This window comes from Manacus vitellinus, unplaced genomic scaffold, assembly GCF_001715985.3.
Source record: "Manacus vitellinus isolate BGI_N305 unplaced genomic scaffold, ASM171598v3 scaffold_21_pilon, whole genome shotgun sequence".
NCBI lineage: Eukaryota > Metazoa > Chordata > Aves > Passeriformes > Pipridae > Manacus > Manacus vitellinus.
The window spans coordinates 1,135,202-1,153,046 of NW_021939546.1; the positions used below are offsets into that span (position 1 = coordinate 1,135,202).

General features: G+C 36.8%; 1 protein-coding gene across 4 annotated transcripts in view; it reads left to right on the forward strand.

The window, feature by feature from the left end:
• ZNF644 (zinc finger protein 644) overlaps positions 1-17,845 on the forward strand; it is a 74,074-nt gene that overhangs the window by 26,509 nt on the left and 29,720 nt on the right. For 2 of the 4 annotated variants that reach the window (XM_018072144.2, XM_018072150.2), the window contains exons 1-2: positions 1,476-1,604; positions 16,141-16,196. The gene's annotated coding sequence lies outside the window, so the exon portion shown is untranslated. Of the gene's footprint in view, positions 1-1,475; positions 1,605-5,847; positions 5,963-16,140; positions 16,197-17,845 lie in introns of those variants that run through there. The other 2 variants (XM_018072145.2, XM_018072146.2) reach the window with 2 other exon arrangements.

Consider the following 17,845-nt stretch of genomic DNA (forward strand, 5'->3'; position numbering starts at 1 on the left):
GTGCTCCCGTTCTGGGACAGCGGGAATGCGCGCTCCTCTCCTGCCCTGCGGTCCCTTCCTGCCTGCCGTGAAGCGGAGCGGCTCCGAACCGCACGGTGTCGGTACAAAGGGCTGGCGAGGGGCGCTGGGCGGTGTGCCCTCGGACCGGGAGCGGTGGCGGGGCTCCCGGAGCAGAAGTGGTTTACATCAGCAAAGGAAAAGTTACTAGATCAGGTATCGAAGTCGTGTCCTCGGGCTCCGAGCTGCTTCAGGATCTGGCGGTTTCTCTGGCAAAGTTTGTGTTCCATCAGGTCTCAGTGGTGAACACTTGACAAGTATAAGTTATATGAAATGCAGAAAGTTTTTTTTCTTATAGGTTGTGTGTAACCTTCAGTCTGTTGGAAATACTTCTGTTGTGGTAGTTTGGTCTGTAAACTGACACATTACAGTGGTAATGAAAAGCAAGCATGGTATATCCAAATAGGTTTCCATCAGTGTCCTACAACTGGCCCTTTAAGCAAAACCTCTTTTGCAGTGATACTCTGATTCCTGCTCCCCCTTTCTAGCATGTAATTTAATTATGAAGATTGTGTCATGGAACTTTGCTTTCAAACGCATATGGGGAATGAATGTGCACCAGATTTTAGGGTAAGAAGCCATTTCATGTTGTATAGATTAATGAATTAACACATGGGACAAATAAGAGGCTGATAAGCATTTCTGGAATTCTTCTGTGGAATTGTACGTTCTACATTTTACTGAAAAGTTTGTGCAATATGTTACTTTTTAATATAAATTTCTAAATTTTTGATTCAAATTATAAAACAAATTTTAAAGAGAAGATTCTTCACAGTGGACGGTGAAGTGCTCCAGAGTCTTTGTAACTTAATGTGATTCTTCTGTGTAAAATTCTTTACTCCCTGACTTGTGCAAGTCAGGTGATTTGAGGGCAGAATAAATGGACTGACTAGACAATGCAAAATAGATCTGGGGAAGCTTTTAGTGGGTCACTTAGGTGCAGAGAAAATGCAGCAATTTTCTTATTGGAGAGGACTTTAAGTAGAGTGCATGAAAGAGCGATGCAGTGTGACAGTCCTATTAACTGACTTATAATCAGAGCTGATGTTGCAAACCTGTCTACTGTAACTGCAGAGGGATGTGGTGCAGAGTTATACAAGAATTAACAGTGAGAATTGAAATTAATTATCTTCAAAATATGGTATTAAAATAGTTTCTTTCTACTACTAGAGTATTCATTCCAAGAGAATTTTTCTAATAAAAATCTACCCAAGACACAGGAATTTTATAGAGGGGAAAAAAAAGTTGTAATGTCACCAAAGGGACTTGACTTTTCTTTTTATACATATATTATTTTCTTTTTTTTTTTTTTAGTCTTTGTGATATTTTTTTAAATTAAAAAAAGACCTGGGGAAATATCACTGTTAAAAAAAAAAAAGCAAAGGTGTACTACTCTGATGACTTTTTTTTTTTTTTAAAGTTTCACAGTGTCCAGCATCTGATTTATACTGAGGAACACCAGGAGGAATACACCTAGGAAAATATGGAAGTTATTAAGTGAATGCTAAGAGAATTGAAATCTCAACAGGTGACCTGGCTAGTAGGAGGTAAAGGCACTGACCACTTAGAGCATCTATGTGAGGTTATTTAGTACAGAAATGATTGATTGAAGTAGGAGAATCAGCAACTAAATAAACAGGATATTAAACAAGAATGGCAATGCCTTCCACTTCAAAATAACTGAATGTCATATGCATACTGAAGTCAAGGGTTGTCAGTGGAATTTATTGAGCAATAGTTTGTGCTTATGCTTGCAAGTATTAGCACAACTTATATACTTTTTATTTGAACCTTTTTAAGTTGCTTGTGGAGAAAATGGAACTGAAAAAGGAATAAAATTCTCCATAGTAATAAAACACACACATGCTCACACACACAGTTATTAGTTTCAAATACTTTCAGACTTTTAAACAGCTTGCAAAAGATCTAAGAGCTTAAAACTGGAAAAAATACTGGATAGTTGTGTCACTTCTCTGCAACTTCACCTGAGGTTGGTTTGAATTAAATGTCTTTGAACAGTCGCTGATTCACTATGTCAATAACTCACTTTTCTCATATTTTTACATTTTCAAGTACCTTTTTGTCTTCAGCAAAGTTCAAGTGTGGCTGTTAGAGAGCTACCTTAAGATACTTGTTTTATGGATTTCTCTGATGTTAGTTACTTTAAGCCAAATTGAATTAGTTTCCTCTGTGCTCTGGATTGCAGAGCACTTTGTATTAGGTATCCAGAGATTTGGAAGAAAATAATAAAATTAAACAACATTGCACTCACTTAAATTGATTTTGAGACCGGGTTAACTTGGCATAACCTCCAAAACCTGATTCCTTCAGATGAAAATAGCGTCCACCCAACTTCAGAGTGTAAAGGAATCGCTGGTAAAACAAAACAACTCTGTCTTCTTTAAAAAAAAGTTAATTGATCTTCTTGATCACTCTGCCTGTAAACTAAATCTATAAGCTGATTTTTGATAATTAACTTTTTTTTTTTTTCTTGAATGTAGATGCAACCTTCATATTGGTACTGCATAAAAAGGTTAAGTTACCTGAGGAAATTGTGAATGTTGGTCATTCTGGCTGATATACATACAGATACTATTGGACTGTCTGAGTTAAAGGATTTCCTGTAGTTTGTAGTATTGTGAAAAAAATACCCTTTTTGTGCTTAATTAACAAAAAAACCCCAAAGACCAAACAAAAACCCCACATACACTTCCATGCCTGTATACATTGTGTCCCTTAGCTCAGGTAATAGGAGCCTTTCACGCAAGCAGCGATGGTAGGAAAGTCAAGCCCATGTTGTTCACAGAACTGTAGAAAAGACATGAAATGGTCACTTGGACGTCCCCTGTTATGTAAAAACAGACAAAAATACACTGCACCTCTCCAGTGCAGTAATCTTGTGAGATGTAATTTGATGTTCAAATCACAGTTCTCCATCATGAAAGACCATGTAATGAGTTTGCATAAACTTCTAATGTGTGGGTTTTTTGAAAAAATTTTAAATGCATGGTAGTCAGGTGGTCAGTCATGTTGCTTACTTTGTGTGCAACTCAGTGTCATGTAATGAGTGTTTTGTCTTGGTACAAAGTTTACCCAAAATCCATAGTATTTACTCATAAGTGGTGTTTCCTCTTTGTAGGAGAGCAAGATTTTTTAAATTTCAGGAAATAAAATAACAAAAAAAGAAGTATCCAATTGTGTTGCATTTCTGTCACACTTCAACTGTACACAGCAGCTGTTGATAAATGTTGCAGCAATGTCCTTATATTGCCAGTGAGGTTAAAGGGAGGAAGACAGTGGCTTAACAGTGGGTATTGATGTTTTGCTTACACTAAATATTAACTGACTTGATACTTCCAAGCAAACTTGGTGATGCAGAGAACTCTCCAACAGAAGTAATTTTAATATTCTTGGTATGGGAACTGAGGGTTCATTCTAAATCTGGATTCTGGAAATGAAATTATCTAGTTGACATTTATTGATTGATACAGAGTGCTTAGTCTTACAAATAATTAACTAGTTTAAGGATAATGGGCTATTTAGTAATTCAGTATTTCTTGAAACTTACTCCAGTTTATGTGAAGTTCACGCTCAAATCAGAATAAAGGTTGCTGGGCTTAGGAATATTTCAGGCCTATTGCTAGTGTTTAGTAACTTTTCAGTATGCTGAACACTGCAAGTTAATACCATACTTAATCAGATTGCTTTTTTTTATAAAGGGACATTGTTCTGTGAGTATTTAAATGATTGTACTTTTTGCTTGCCTTAAGTGACTACTTGATAATATTATACTCTTCACAAAGCAGCTGGAGCAGGGGAGAGGATGCATCTTGGGAAACAGGATAGAAGGAATTACAGGAGCCTTAGTGATTGGTCCAACTGTAGCTGAAGACATGAACTGAGATCGTTGTACCTTCCCTGTTTCTGGACCAACTGTTAGCACGTGCCTGTGAAAATACTTTCCACAACAAAGTATATCTCTTGCATAAATTACCTTTATTTACAATCTTTTACCTGACGAATCCATTTATAGTTTGAGAAGACATAAGGAATTCCTTAACAAATATATCACTGGAATGTAGTAATGAATCTGTCCTGCCTGCCTTTTCAGAGAGTAATAATAGCATTGAGTTGTGCCTTATCCCATCTCCTTTGCCAGTGGGGCTCTTTGGTAGGGACAGGGATGGGTTTTCGGGAAAAGGCGTACAACAGGAGGTCAGAGGACTGCTTTTGGAAAAGTGTTACGTACGTCTGCTTCTAAGGCATGGCGGCTCTGAAGCTGCTCCTTGTTGCTGCTGGTAGGAAGTGGTAGGTGTGTGTTTCTTGTCTGCCTGCAGTCAGTGGGGTGATGATGGGTGGTGGTTATGGTTTAAGGTTTTTGTTGGTTCGGTTTGGTTTTTTTTTGTTTTGCTGCTTTTCAACCAATCTTCTGGCTGATAGCTTGCTTTTTTCCTGGAGTGGCTGTTCTCTGAATGTTTCTGTTTTTTCCTTCTGCTTCCACTTTGCTCTCCTAGGAGCACTATGTGATACAATTTTTGATGACTACTTTTGGAAAGCCCTTAATGTTTGTAATGTTTGTTGCTGATACTTTTCTTCTTCTTCAGATGTATGCATATACAACAGTTTTGTGGCTGTAGAGTTTCAGAAACTGTCTCTGATATTAACTTAATTTTCCAAATTTATGTTTTTCAGTCAGAAGAATTTGGAAGTTTAGAGAATTTGTATCCTAAAATTAGGCTCCCAACAATCAAAACAGTGGTTGTAGGGCTGCAGGTTCTTGTATTTATGCTTATTTTATTTGCAGAGAAATCATGTGTTCTTGTGAATGTTCTTAGGAGCCTTCACCAAAGAGACTAGATTCTGTGTGATCATTGGTGAGGAGGACTGAGAAGGGGAGTATTTTTTTCCGACAGCTGTATTTTTGTTGTTGCTATTAAGTTGGCTTGGTATTAGAAACAATATTTTCAAGAGAGGACGGGCTCTGCCTGCAAAGTTCCAATATAAATAACTTTTTTCCTTCACACAGAAGTGCTGGGGTTTTTTGTTTTAATACTGTAGCTATGAGTGTCTTTTCTGTGAGAAAGTCTTGATTGTGTGTCCTGTCACAGAGAGTGGGAAGTGACAGTTGGGCAGCTGGCTTCTCCCACTTCTCTCCCACAGTGAAATGAGTACTCTGCCCTCCTCTACTTCCTATTTTTTAACATATATATTGGTATTGGTTGAAATCACCTAATCTTTTCTATTCTTGAACAAAACTTAAAAATTGAGAATCTGTGGAAGGTAACGAAAATAACTGCACTGTGTACAAATTATAGTGAATGTTAGAACATTAGAAATGTTAGAAAGTTACTTTAAAAACAGTTTTTCATCTTGTAGGAAGTTGAGAATAAAATATCAGAACTCCCTAATCAGGTACTTATTAACAAAAAATATCTTATGTTGTGGCAGTTTTTTTGCTGGGGCAAAAGGGGGAAAATAAGTTGGGGGGACATGATGTTAAATTAACCTAGATAAGCTGCAATGAAAAAATTGGGAGGATTTGGAGGAATTACAGATGGGAGGGAGTAGAGCTTACATGTCTGGAATGCAAACTGAACTGAAATGCTAAAGAAACTGAGGTGGAAAGGTTGCATGTGTGGTACATAAACCAAAGATAGTAGGTACTGTCTGTTGTATATTCTTTCTGCATCCTTGCTTTGGGGGAACCTTTGAAGGTTTGTTTTGTCTGACTTGTTTTTTTTATAGAAGTGCTTTGGGATGGTGATTGTCTATTTCTGTGTCCTTTTAAAGCCTTGAATGTGTTGGACTGTAGTGACACAAGTGATGAGAAGTAGTAGATTTGCTGGTGAGCTGCTTTAGCGTGGATTCTCACAGACCTTTCCTTTTGTTAATGTTTTGAAGTAAGGTAAGTACATCACTAGCATCCAGTGCCATGTTCCCCTTAATGCCAAGCCCTTGTTCCCAGACTTCCTAGGTGGTGAGACTCGCTGGTGAAGTTCACCGTGATTTCTCACTGCTGTACATGTGACTGAAAGTACTGGTGGATGAGAGAGGTTCAGTTTCTTTCCTGGTGTATGTGAGGCTTGAAGAGGAACAGCTTGTCTAGAAAAAAATGGTTCTTCAGGTATCTCTCTCTACCACTATTGTAAGACTGCTGTTGCTTCTCAGTGTTTTATCAGCGATAGTGAGCACTAAAGGCAGAATGTATTTCTGCACAAGGGAGAGAGCAAAAAATAGAAATAATACTTGGGAGAAACCTTTCAAGTTCCTATATAACTGAAACGTCATGCTGTTTCTAAAAATACCATACAGGTATTGTGGTAATTCATTTTTAGAAATGTCTTTTAGACACTAAAAACAACTTAGGAATTTGCCTTCCATTTTTTATCCCAGTGAGGCGAGCAGAGATGATGATGATGACTTGCCTAGCAAGGATTTATGTCAAAAATTCTTGATTTTATGTAACCTTAGTCCATGCAGATCCGGTTCTTTTGTGCTATCCTGGTAATCCAGTGTAAAGTGTATGAAAGAGGCTTAGAGTATGTGTACTGTCTCTTCTGTTTCTTGAGCTACTTCTGAAAGTTTGGTTAGGAAATCTGTTTTGGTCAGGAAAACTGGCAAACTAAGCATGTGTAGTTTTTTTAGCCCCAACCAAATGAGGTGTCTAAGGATAGCCAGTGGGCTGGATAGACACAGGTGAGGATAACCGATGTGGCATGCTGGAAATACTGAGTTTTTCCATTTGTTTTTATGTGTTTGGGAGAACTAATTCAAATAGCAAAAGAATCAAAGACTAAAAGCTTTTACCCGATTGATAGCTAAGCAAAAGGGAGTGAACAATGAAACCAACTCCACAAGCATTTGAAGGGTTCAAGGCTGAAAAGAGAAAGTTTGATGGAGCCCTAACTTTGAAGTGAAGCCTTTGTAGGACTGCTATGCCTTCTTGCAGTTTAGCATGGAAGCTCCATAGGTGCTTATTAAACAGTTTAGAAAGTAGACCTCAAGGTACTGCATAACTTGAGTAGAGACCTTGGGGTAGATCTTGAAAATATCTAGAATAGAATAGATAGAAGAATTTTGTAGAGTAATTTTGGAGCAAAGGCTTAGTAACTTGACAAAACACTTGGAAATTATACTATAGAAAACAATCCTGTGTGGTGATGCTGTTAGTAATAAATCTTGTGGACCCTGTCCATATGAACACAGGGACCGTGAATAGGAGCTTACTAATGGATGTTGTATCAGAACTGCTCTGTGGTTGTGGTGCTGGTGATATGTGACTGGTTCAGCTGAGTGTTCACAACAGTAACTGGTGATCAAAAACTACATTTGAAAGAGGTGTGTGGAGGCATTTGCCCCAGTTTGCTTCCCAGGCCTGGTTGTATAACCTGGGTTGTAAGATGTGTGTTGTTTCTATTAAAAAAAAAACCCTAATGCAGCTATCTGTAAAAGTAAAACACAATTGGTTAAATTATGTTGCATTACTACAGCTTATCTAAAGTAGGAAATAGTTTTTACTTATTATGTAGACAATGGACAACGTTAGAAACTTAGTGTCACCAAACCAAAAATGAACGCTGAGCAGCAAAGTGAGAGATGGATTTTTACATTTTCAATGACTATTAAGGTGATAGCATTGACAGCATATTATAACTTCTTCATCAAAACCAATCCTCTGTCACCAAAAAGCAGGCTCCAGCAAAATGAAGGAAAAGCTTTATGTTAGTGGTTAAGTATATGTGACTCCCCAAAGTGATCTTTCATAGATTATAAAGATTATAGCTTGTATATCAACCCAATTAGAAAGTAAAGTATTTTGTAGCTTCACTTCAAATTTGATAAGCAGTAGCTAAATCCTGTTGTATAAAATACACGTATATTTTGTTTCGGAAAACTATTGCTGGAAGAATGGCAGTGCTGAAATTTATATTTTAAGTGATTGTTATGTTTGGTTATTTTCTTCGTACTGGAACATTTATTGAAGTCACAGCTTACTCCTCTGATAAGGAAGCAGGCTGTTTGGGAGTTAGCAGTGATGTTTACAGAGACTAATACTCTAGAGTGTCTACTCTGTCCTCTGCTGGAAGGCACTGTCATAGGAATATCAAAATAAAATCTGCTACACCAATTCAGAGTTCAGCATAAACCTACCTTCATTTTAAATGTAAGCCCTTATATATGAGCAAAGGTTTATGAATACTTAGGAAAATCTAAATGTGCATGAAATCTCTAGGAAATTTTTGTTAGATTCTACATTTTCACAGATGCAGAAAATCCGCTTCCTCTGAGACTAGGAACAGGAGATTCCCTCTCCTGCCATGGTCAGGAAATGTCAGAAATGCTGTCTAGACCGACAACAGCAGGCATTAGAGCTCGTGATCCCAGCATAGCTATGCTTTCAACTGGAACAAACTTGTGAGGAACTGAATTTGGACTTAGGATCCTATTTTGTTGGGGGTACTTATGTGCTAATACCAGTTCACTATTTCCTCCCATTGCTCTTACAAATACTTATGTATTTCACTTTCTGTTACTGCTCTTTCACCACTGCTTTCTTTCAAACTGTCTTGACACAACAAAAGAGAGATTTTTATTTTTTTTAAAGAAAGAAGAAAATAATGTCATCACTAATTTTGAACTGTAGAATTTTAGGCTCAACCTTTTTTAAAAACTACATTGCAGTTCTAAGTCAAGGAAGTGTTTCAAGTGTTGTCATTTTTAAGACTGCAGAAATGTAGAGGAGGAGTTGAAAATGAATGTGTATGCTAGTTGGTCTTAAAAGAGTTTTGTAAATGTAGGAAATTCAGAGATACATCAGTCTAGTAAGAAATTGCTTTTGGCTCCAGCACTTGCTTTGATTTTGTGATGTGTGGTCTGGGAAGGGTTTCTCAGTGGCTGCTATCAGTGATGACTGAGGCTGTGAGCCTGTGGCCAGGTGATCTTGTATCAGGCTGAGTTCTTAGCGCCTGCAGGTTAAAACGATGAACTGCAGCACTGCTCTCCTCTGAAAGTGTCCTGCAGACTGGCTAGTCTCCTAAATCTAGGGTTGGGTTGTTTGGGTTTTTCTGAAGAGCAAGCTGCCATACTGCTACATTTCCATTAGTGCAAACAGAAATTGTGTCAAGTCCAGCGTTAGGGAATACTGTTAGGTGAGTACATTGGGCTGAAGACCGTCTGGAGGGAGGTATCTGAAGCGCACAGCTGGAGAAACTGCTGAGCACTTTGCTGCCTTTGGGTTTATACACAGGTTGTAGTAAGGGCTGTTGGCTTTGGAACAGTGTTAAAGCTGAAGAGAAAATGGCTACCAGAAATCATTGTTGCTACAGTAACAACATGGCTTGATTATTAATGTGCTGCTTTAACTACTGTTAGAAATGTTATGTGAGATACTGCTTTTAAGTTAAAGTGTCCTTAATGGAAACAGATATTTTCATCCATTTATATATTAATGAATATCATCAGGCTTCTTGTTCTAGAATGCCAATCTTTTTCTTGGAGAAACTAATTTCTAGTAAATATATTTTAGAATCTCATTGCTGCTTTTTCTACACCAAAAAGTTACTTAATGGTTTTGAATTTTAATAATAAACATAAATGATCTTACAGAACAACTTGCAGGGGAAAAAACCAATCTACTGATACTATTTCACAAAATAGGTGGAATCTGGTAACATAATTCTGGTTTTCTGAAACTAAGCCCTTAATGGTTTTTCTACGTGCAGCCAAGCTTTTTTTTTTTTTTTTAAGTTATTTTTATATTTTGAGTGTGAAATAAGTATGCCCAACCTACCCCCTATTTGAAGGTTTATAAGTAAGGATCAGACTATAGAGTGGAATCTACTTGGAAACTATATTTTATTTCATAAGGGTGTAAGTGTATGCATTGTGTAGTAAACGTTTTGCAGGTTTTCTGTTAATATAGTACAGTTACACTGAGGAATTTCAGAGTTGTGTAATGCAGTACATCAGGAAAGGGGTATGTCAAGTTCAGTGAATGTGTTAAGATTAATTGATGCAATTCTGTCTCTATTAGGATTCTACAAGTGGCAGATGGGTGGCAGGTATGGACTGAGAGTAAAGTGTGTCTGCTTTTTATCAAATTCCCACATGTGTAATATGTCCCATACCTAAAGAGGATCTTATTCTTCTGTACTTTTTTTTGGCTTTTGGGAGGTTTTGGTGAAGTTCTCTGTCGGACTTTCCAACTGAAAAGACACAGGATTCATTCAGTAGAAGTGGAGCTGATAAATACACATAAGATAAAACTTTGAAGTTGTAGAAAAATGCATAGTATGTAAAGACATGTTTGAACTGTAGAATGTTGCTGCTTGGTGGTGCACACCAGGGGATGCACTAATTTGATGTACACAACCTTAGCTTAAACTTCGCTTATTCTTATGCTTAGCTGGCCTGCTTCATGCTTTTGTTAAAATTCTGTAGTTTTGGAGAAAGGAGAGGACGACACTATAAATGTTCACTACTGTGTAGTTTGGTATTTTAAAAACAAAACTTGAAATATAAGAGGCTGTTTTCTAAAAATGAGCTGCCTCAGATGTTTCTTAAAGCTTACTTTTTTTTTAAGACACAAGATGCATGTTTTTTAAATAAGGCTGTTGATTCCTTAGAAAAACGTTGTGATGTGCAAAGTGATGAGGCTTTCCTGTTTTGGATTTCCAATTAATTACTTTCAGCTGAGAAGTAGGGTGTACAAACTTGGAGGAACCATAATCAATTTTATTGCAAAGTAGGCAAGATTACATGTAACTGACTGTTTTCTGGAGTGCTTTTGTGCAGTGCTTATAGTTAGAGGGTATGTCACTGTATTTTGAGGTGCTTTATGCAAAGCTTATATGATATGGTGAAGGAATATATATATATATACACACACGTATATATGTACGTATAAAAATGCAGACTGGAGAAGAGAGTGATTCTGTAACTGAAGGGTAGAGGCAGTTCCTGCACAGATAATGTATTGATGAGATTTTGCTGACAGCATAATGAAAGTGTTCAGTGTCAAGGATGATGCCAAGGATATGTACAGTGCCATTAGTAGTTTGGAGTGGAATGGAGAGATGATGTCATTTCGTGCTTTAGGCTTTCCCTATTTGAGAAAAGCTGTTATATTTATGGTATATAAGTGCAGCAAACAGCTAGTTTGTGGTCAAAATAAATAGGCTGAAGGGTGACTGAAAATTACAGGTGGTTATTATGTGAATGGTATGTTGATCTGTAGCTCAAAGAGGTAGAGAAATAACAAAGAAGGTGAATTATTTTTTAACAGCTTATTGCTTATGGCAAATCTCATTTTGAAGAATGCTGTTCAATTTAGTTGGATATTGATGGACTGTAAACTTATTTATTAAATATCATTGATGCTTAGAATGTTACGCCTAATCTTAGCTGAGGGGAGAAACTGCCCTGATAAGTAACCTTTAGAAACAACATGTTAGTATTTTCTCTTAAGGCCTTGAAATTCTAAATGTTTTCAGAATTTCCATCTTTAAACTGATGCTTCAGTTTAGTACTCTTATACTTTTTTTTGTATGTTGATGGTTACATATTTGCTTACTGTACAATGTACACTCAAAGTAAGCAGCTCTTAAATTATGTTCGTTTCCCCTTGCTTCTCTGTAGACATCTTTGCATCTTTATTGTGTGCCTGTTGTGTACATCTTTAAATGTTTGCTTCTGATCTGTTCAGTAACAGAGTGGAAAAGTAACCTTTTCAGCCAATATATTTTGTTAGTCCAAACCCCTGTCTACCTGGAACACTCTTCCCTCTGATGTATTTTCAGGGTTTTTTTTTTTATATAATGCAGATTTTTGAAATAATTATTAAATCTTGTTGTTTGACCTAATTGATGCTATAAACAAAGGTTCTTTTTTTCCATTCAGGCTACTCACTCTCACTACTTTTTTCCCTACTGTGATACTCCTATTAATGTTGCATTCAACTACTTGTAATTTTGTTTGGATTGAAACAGCTTCCCAGTCTGAGGTGTGATCAGTTGTGTTCATTTCCTATGCTGTCACACGTTTCCTTGAAGTGCTTCACCATCCCATACGGGTTGTTGTCAAAAAGCAAAACTTTCTACGAGTAGAAAAATGAGAGATTTCAGCACTTGCACGTGAAAGCCCTACCACAGCTTTGGGAACTGTGCGTGTGGCTTTTACTGTGATGAACAGACAAAGAAGAACTGTAACTTCTTTGAACTGTTTTTCAGATAATTCTCAAAATCTGGCAGGAGATTCAAAATGCAGGAGGCAGTCTTCTCTCTTGCAGTCCCTTGCTTGCTTTTGTTCAGTTACTGCAGATTCTTTGAAGTCAGAAGCATCTCCAGTAAAAAGACTTAAATTTTGTCTCTTCACGTTGTAAAGTGTTAAACTTTTGCTTAATTTAACTTCTGGATAATTCAGGCTTCAGTAGAGTACCTGCTCTTAAATATTGCTTTTCATTAACTATTGTAAGAAGAGTAATTATTATTATTTTTCCTTTAAAAATTTAATTTTAGTAAATTTGACAGTGGCATTTATGATTCAGTTGGTTAAACTACAGTTGGAATAGCATAGATTGAGAGGTTTTACAAATTCTCAAAGGGAATTAATTTTGTGATTTTAGAAAACCTCATGTTTAAATTCAAGTGATTATTTAATCTACACTGAATGTTAGTTCTAGGTATTTGTGGGTACTGAATGTAGAGTAAGTTATTTTTATACTTTTTAGATAGGAATCAAAGACAATCAAAACTCCTTCTGCAAACAGAAAGCAGGAAACTACATTCTATACAGACAAGGTCATTGCTGACTACTTGTTAGGAAGACGATGGCATACACTTGTCTTTAAAGAGCTTTTTGGCTGTATTAACTGATGTAGGAGACTTATCAGCTAAGGTTTTGTTTTTTCAGTTCTCTTCTCAAATTACTTTATCCCTGATACTTGTGTGTACAGTTTTGGCTGGAACGTTGTCTGGGTTTCTTGTAATAGACTTTCTTAGCGTAATCTCTGCTTTCTGCTGACTGATTTTTCCCACACTGATATTTAGGATTATTGGATTTCTGTAATATTGTAGATGTTTTCCAGAGCTGCATCAGGTATTAGAATGAAATTTCTTCTGCACCCCACCCTCTTTTGAATTTAGCAGATTTTAGTGGTGGGATGGCCATATCCTGATAAATGTACATGCCACTCTCGACTAGCTAATCAAATTTTCTAAGTCTCTAATTCAAGACTACAGTTGCAAGCCTTTTGCTGTGTTTTTGTGTCAAGCTAGTGGAATGGACTGTTTAGCCACAGTTTATACCAACAAAAGTAGTTTGTATAGTATAGTCATTCTAGCCTTTGTCTCTTCCTCTTTTAACCTTCCTACACAAGCGTAATCAGCTATAGGGGGCAAAAGCTAGTTTTATATTACATTATGACTCTCTTAAAAAAAAACCCAAACACAACAAAATAAGAAACAACAAACAACAACAAACCCACACACATACACAACAACAGCAACAAAAACTTCAAGTAAACGACCTGAAAAACATCTCTATGAATTATGTTCCTGCCTGCAATTGTTCCAGGAGAAGGTGCTAAAAAAATGGTTAAGTGTCTTCTCCCAGATAGATGTAGAAATGTCAGTTATTGCAGATCTGTTAGGAAATAAGGGCTAGATAGTAGATAAAGGGATCCAAACTCTTGTCAAGATTACAGCAAATTTTATTTAGTCATTGTACACCTTTGCATTCTAGTGTTTCTCTAGTGTTTTTTCCCAGAGAGGGGGCAGGTTAATAGGAGATACTTCATTAAAGCAAAAAGAGCTTTCAGTCCATCTTTTTTTTTTTTAGTATTGTTGGGGGGGGCACTCGAGGTTGCGCCCGTTGCCACCATTGCAGTTTTCTTCCACTTCCTGTTCTCTGCCCTTATCAGAACAGGCAGCTGCTTATTGCTGATCAGAAGCCTGACCATTTTACAGCCATGCTTGTGCCCTTTCACTCTTTGAATAGTGAGGTGAATGTTCTGTAGATACATTACCCAATTCTGCATCCCTTTTGATGCTGTCTATTACCTGGTGATGGAGAGTGACTTTCATTCTCGCTTCTTTTCCTGATAATGAGAATTAAGACAGGAAGATTTGAGCCAAAGCATTTGTGATGTTGAAATCTTTGCCTTTCCCTAAGGAGTTTTTGGAGAACTACCTGTCTTGAATCTGTTGGTAAAGAACGTCAGGCACTGAGTTATTTCAAATGTCATCACCCTTGAAATGAATAGTAGGTGTTAGAGTTTGATTGTTTGTATTGGAGTGAGAGGAATCTTCTTTGACAGCAGACAGACCTTTGAGAGGTGAGTGCTGGTTAAGCACAATAGGTCAGGTAGCTTTAACCAGTCTCAATGCTATCAGTAGTTTGGCCTAAAATCTGGTGTCTCGTGGATTGCATTGCCTTCACGAAGATGTTTGCATGACTGTAGTACTGCAAGTACTATCATGCATTGGGTGGAGCTTTGAACACCAGAGGGATTGAAAAGGGGAGTTATTTCTGAGTTATTGGTAGTGTTTAGTTAATTGCAGTATTTAAAAGATGTGTTCGTTGAAGGCATTTTGCACAGGGGCCGAGTCATTGGGGCAGTTCTTCAGTGAGAGGAGTGTTAGGCTGGGATTTGTCACTGCCCAGCCAAAGTGCACCGGTTTACTGAGATGTCTGGTTTAGTGCTGATTGTAATGTTTGATAATGTAAAGCCTGCAGAGGCCTTCTTTCTTATTTTTTGAATGTTGTTTTGGCTCTTCATACATAAAGGCTTTTATTTTTGTGGGCATTTTTAACTGTAGCTTTACATTTGCCTTCTGTAACTAACAGAAGAGCTCCACAGCTGTTTGAAAATAACACTTCTGCTTCTCTAGATGAATGAATACGACTCTAAAACCCAACTAAAGAATTGTATTTTTTTTTTCTGTAATAAATCTTATTTGAGAAATGAGCACATATACATTGAATAACATTCTTGCTTAAGGCTGCGTGAAGTTTAATGTGATACTAAGGAAATGATCCTGGGACTAGGGAAAGGAGCTCAAATACTTATCTTCTGTTGCTTTTTATTGCCCAGCCAGACTTACTTGAAAGGTCTGTCCTCCCTTACTTTGTGTTTGTTATTTAGGCAAGTGGCTTTGAGACAATTGCAGTCTGACTGGGAAACTCAGAATCAATAAGCTGTGTGTGAGCAAAATGAGGGAAGGAATCCTAGCCAGTATGTGAGGACAGGTATCTGGTTCAGATTTAATTTTGATGATGACTAAACACTAGTTTGGTCTAGATACGAATAACCAACCCTTTCTGTAAAGATGTATGCTAGTTGTGTCTTCATTAGAAGTAGACCCAGTTCTGTAGAGATACCGTAGCCAAATCCATTGTTGTTTTTGTGCAGCTTCAGTGACTCTCAGAGTCTCTTCTAAATGTTATATAGTCTGGTATCTCCAAATAGGAAGTGAAAAACTTCCTTGTATAGTTCGAAAGATCCATGAATAAAATAGAGTATTTATTTCATCTGACATTAATCAGCATTCATGAAGGCAAACAAGTTATGATCTTAAGATGGGCAAGCTAGCCTTAGAATAATAACACAACTCTGCCCTAGAAAAGGTGAGGAATTAGCAAGGCCCAGGCTTAAAGCCCTTCAACACTTAATCTTAGATATGTTGATCATTTTTGCAAAAAGACTTTTAAAAAAGCTTCCATTTGTAACCATTTCCTTTCTGTGCATTGTTCCTCATTCAGAGAACTTAAGATAGCTGACTTTGAAGGCAGTAGCAGAAAATGCAGCAAAGTTTTTCTTGCCGTGCAGCTTTTTTCCACTTGTTTGACCCATGATTTCTTAGTGGATTTTTTAATTAAAATGCCAGTATCTATCTTACTTGCAAATTACACGTGTATTTCAGAGAAGACCACTGGAATTTTGTTATTTTTACCCTGAGACAAAAATGATCGAATACTTTTGTGGCCGTGGATTTCTTATCTCTCTGCTTTGCCTGTCTTGTTTGATAATCTAGGACGCAAGCAGAAAATGACAGCTGTACAGTAAGTTCTTCTTTTATTTTGCAGGTTTGTTTTATTGTGGAAGTGGATCTTACAGCATAATGTAAATCAAACAAGCAAAGGTGAGTAGAAGTTTTTTGTTGACTTTTTTTCCCCCCCCCAAATGCCATTAGCATATACTGCTGAACATGCAGAAAAGTGGTCAGTGAAAATTCTCTTGAAATTTGTATCTTGATTACTGTAATTTATGAATGTAGTGTTACTTCTACGAGGTTAAAATAGGAACAAAAGATGCTCCCTTATTATTTAATATTATTATGATAATTACGCTTTTCTTCGGTAAGTTATTATAGTCAAAAAGCTATCAAGGTGTTCTGCTAGCTGTTGAGAGCCAAAATTATGAGTACTTTAAATTAATTTCATTCTCTACATATTATCCACCTGGTTGCAAAATATTGAAAGTGTACTTTGCATTGTCAAAGCAGCATGTTAAACTTGAACTTACTGTATTAATAAATAACTCTGTGGGAAATTTGACCAGTTGTCAGAATAGCGTTTCAAATTTTTAATAATGAAATTCTGTTGAAATTTTTTTTCCCCCCTTTCTGTCTTAAGGAACCCATTTGGGAGTAGAACTGAAGTGTCCATTTGCAGTTGCAGAGTGTCCATCTAGGAGAAATTTTCTGTAACTTTGGCATTTGTCCTCCTTTGCCCCACCCCCCTCCTCTGTTATTTTGAGAAAAAGAATTTTTTCTTTTCCATTTACTTGATACTCTACTTCAGGAATAATTTGAACTGTATTAGTCTATTTAAATTAATATCTTTGCCATGTGATTATGTGAAACATTTAACAAAGAGCAATTTGCTTTAATCTGTTTTGAGTCTTTCAAGAGTATCTTTAGGTAAGACTCCACTGTTCAGTAGATTATTCTGCTTGGGAGACAGGGCATGATGGACTCGGGTACAGAAGCTTCCATAACAAACTAAAGCTGGCTTCTCAAGTTTTCTGCTTGCTGTTTGACTAATATGCCATCTCAGTGATCTGAAATTTTGAAGAGGTGAGAGGGAGATCCCATTTGCTTAAATGAGCTTGTTCCTCATTTCTAATCTCCAATTAATATGTAGACTTGATATCACTTTAAAATTGTAGTATGTATATTTTGAAATAGACAGGAACTGCTTTGTTTGTATCTTCTGTTCTGCTAAGACTTCTTTAGAGCTATTGCTGTTAACTTTAAAATACTGATTATAGCAGAATGCTTTGTGGGGAATTTAAAATAACTCTGAGTATTGATCCTTTGTATAATGTATAACTGATTCAAGACTTGGATTATGAATTGTCCTCTGAACTATGAACAATTAAAAATAAGCTCTCCTGCTGTATTATCTATATACTTATGCATAGAACTTACTGCCTTAGCCTGACTTTGCTGCTTTCTAGAATGTGCTGCTTTGGGAAGAGGAATAAATATAACACTGCAAAAGGAGATACTTTATCTGAGGATGAGTGTAAAGTAAGAGTCGTGGCTACAAAGGGAACTTGAATTGATAGTAAGATTCAAACTGTTACCTGTGCCTTCTAGTGCATGCTTTCAGTACTTGAAGCTTAAAGTTTATGTTCTGTCTCTTCTTAATTTTGTTGTCTAATAACTGGTTTAAATACAGAAAATTAGTTGAAAAGTCTAATATATAAATGAGCGTGTTCTTGAAACATGAGGTCTTCTGAATGAAACTCCAAAGACCTTTTGACTTAATGGTGTTTAGCTATGTA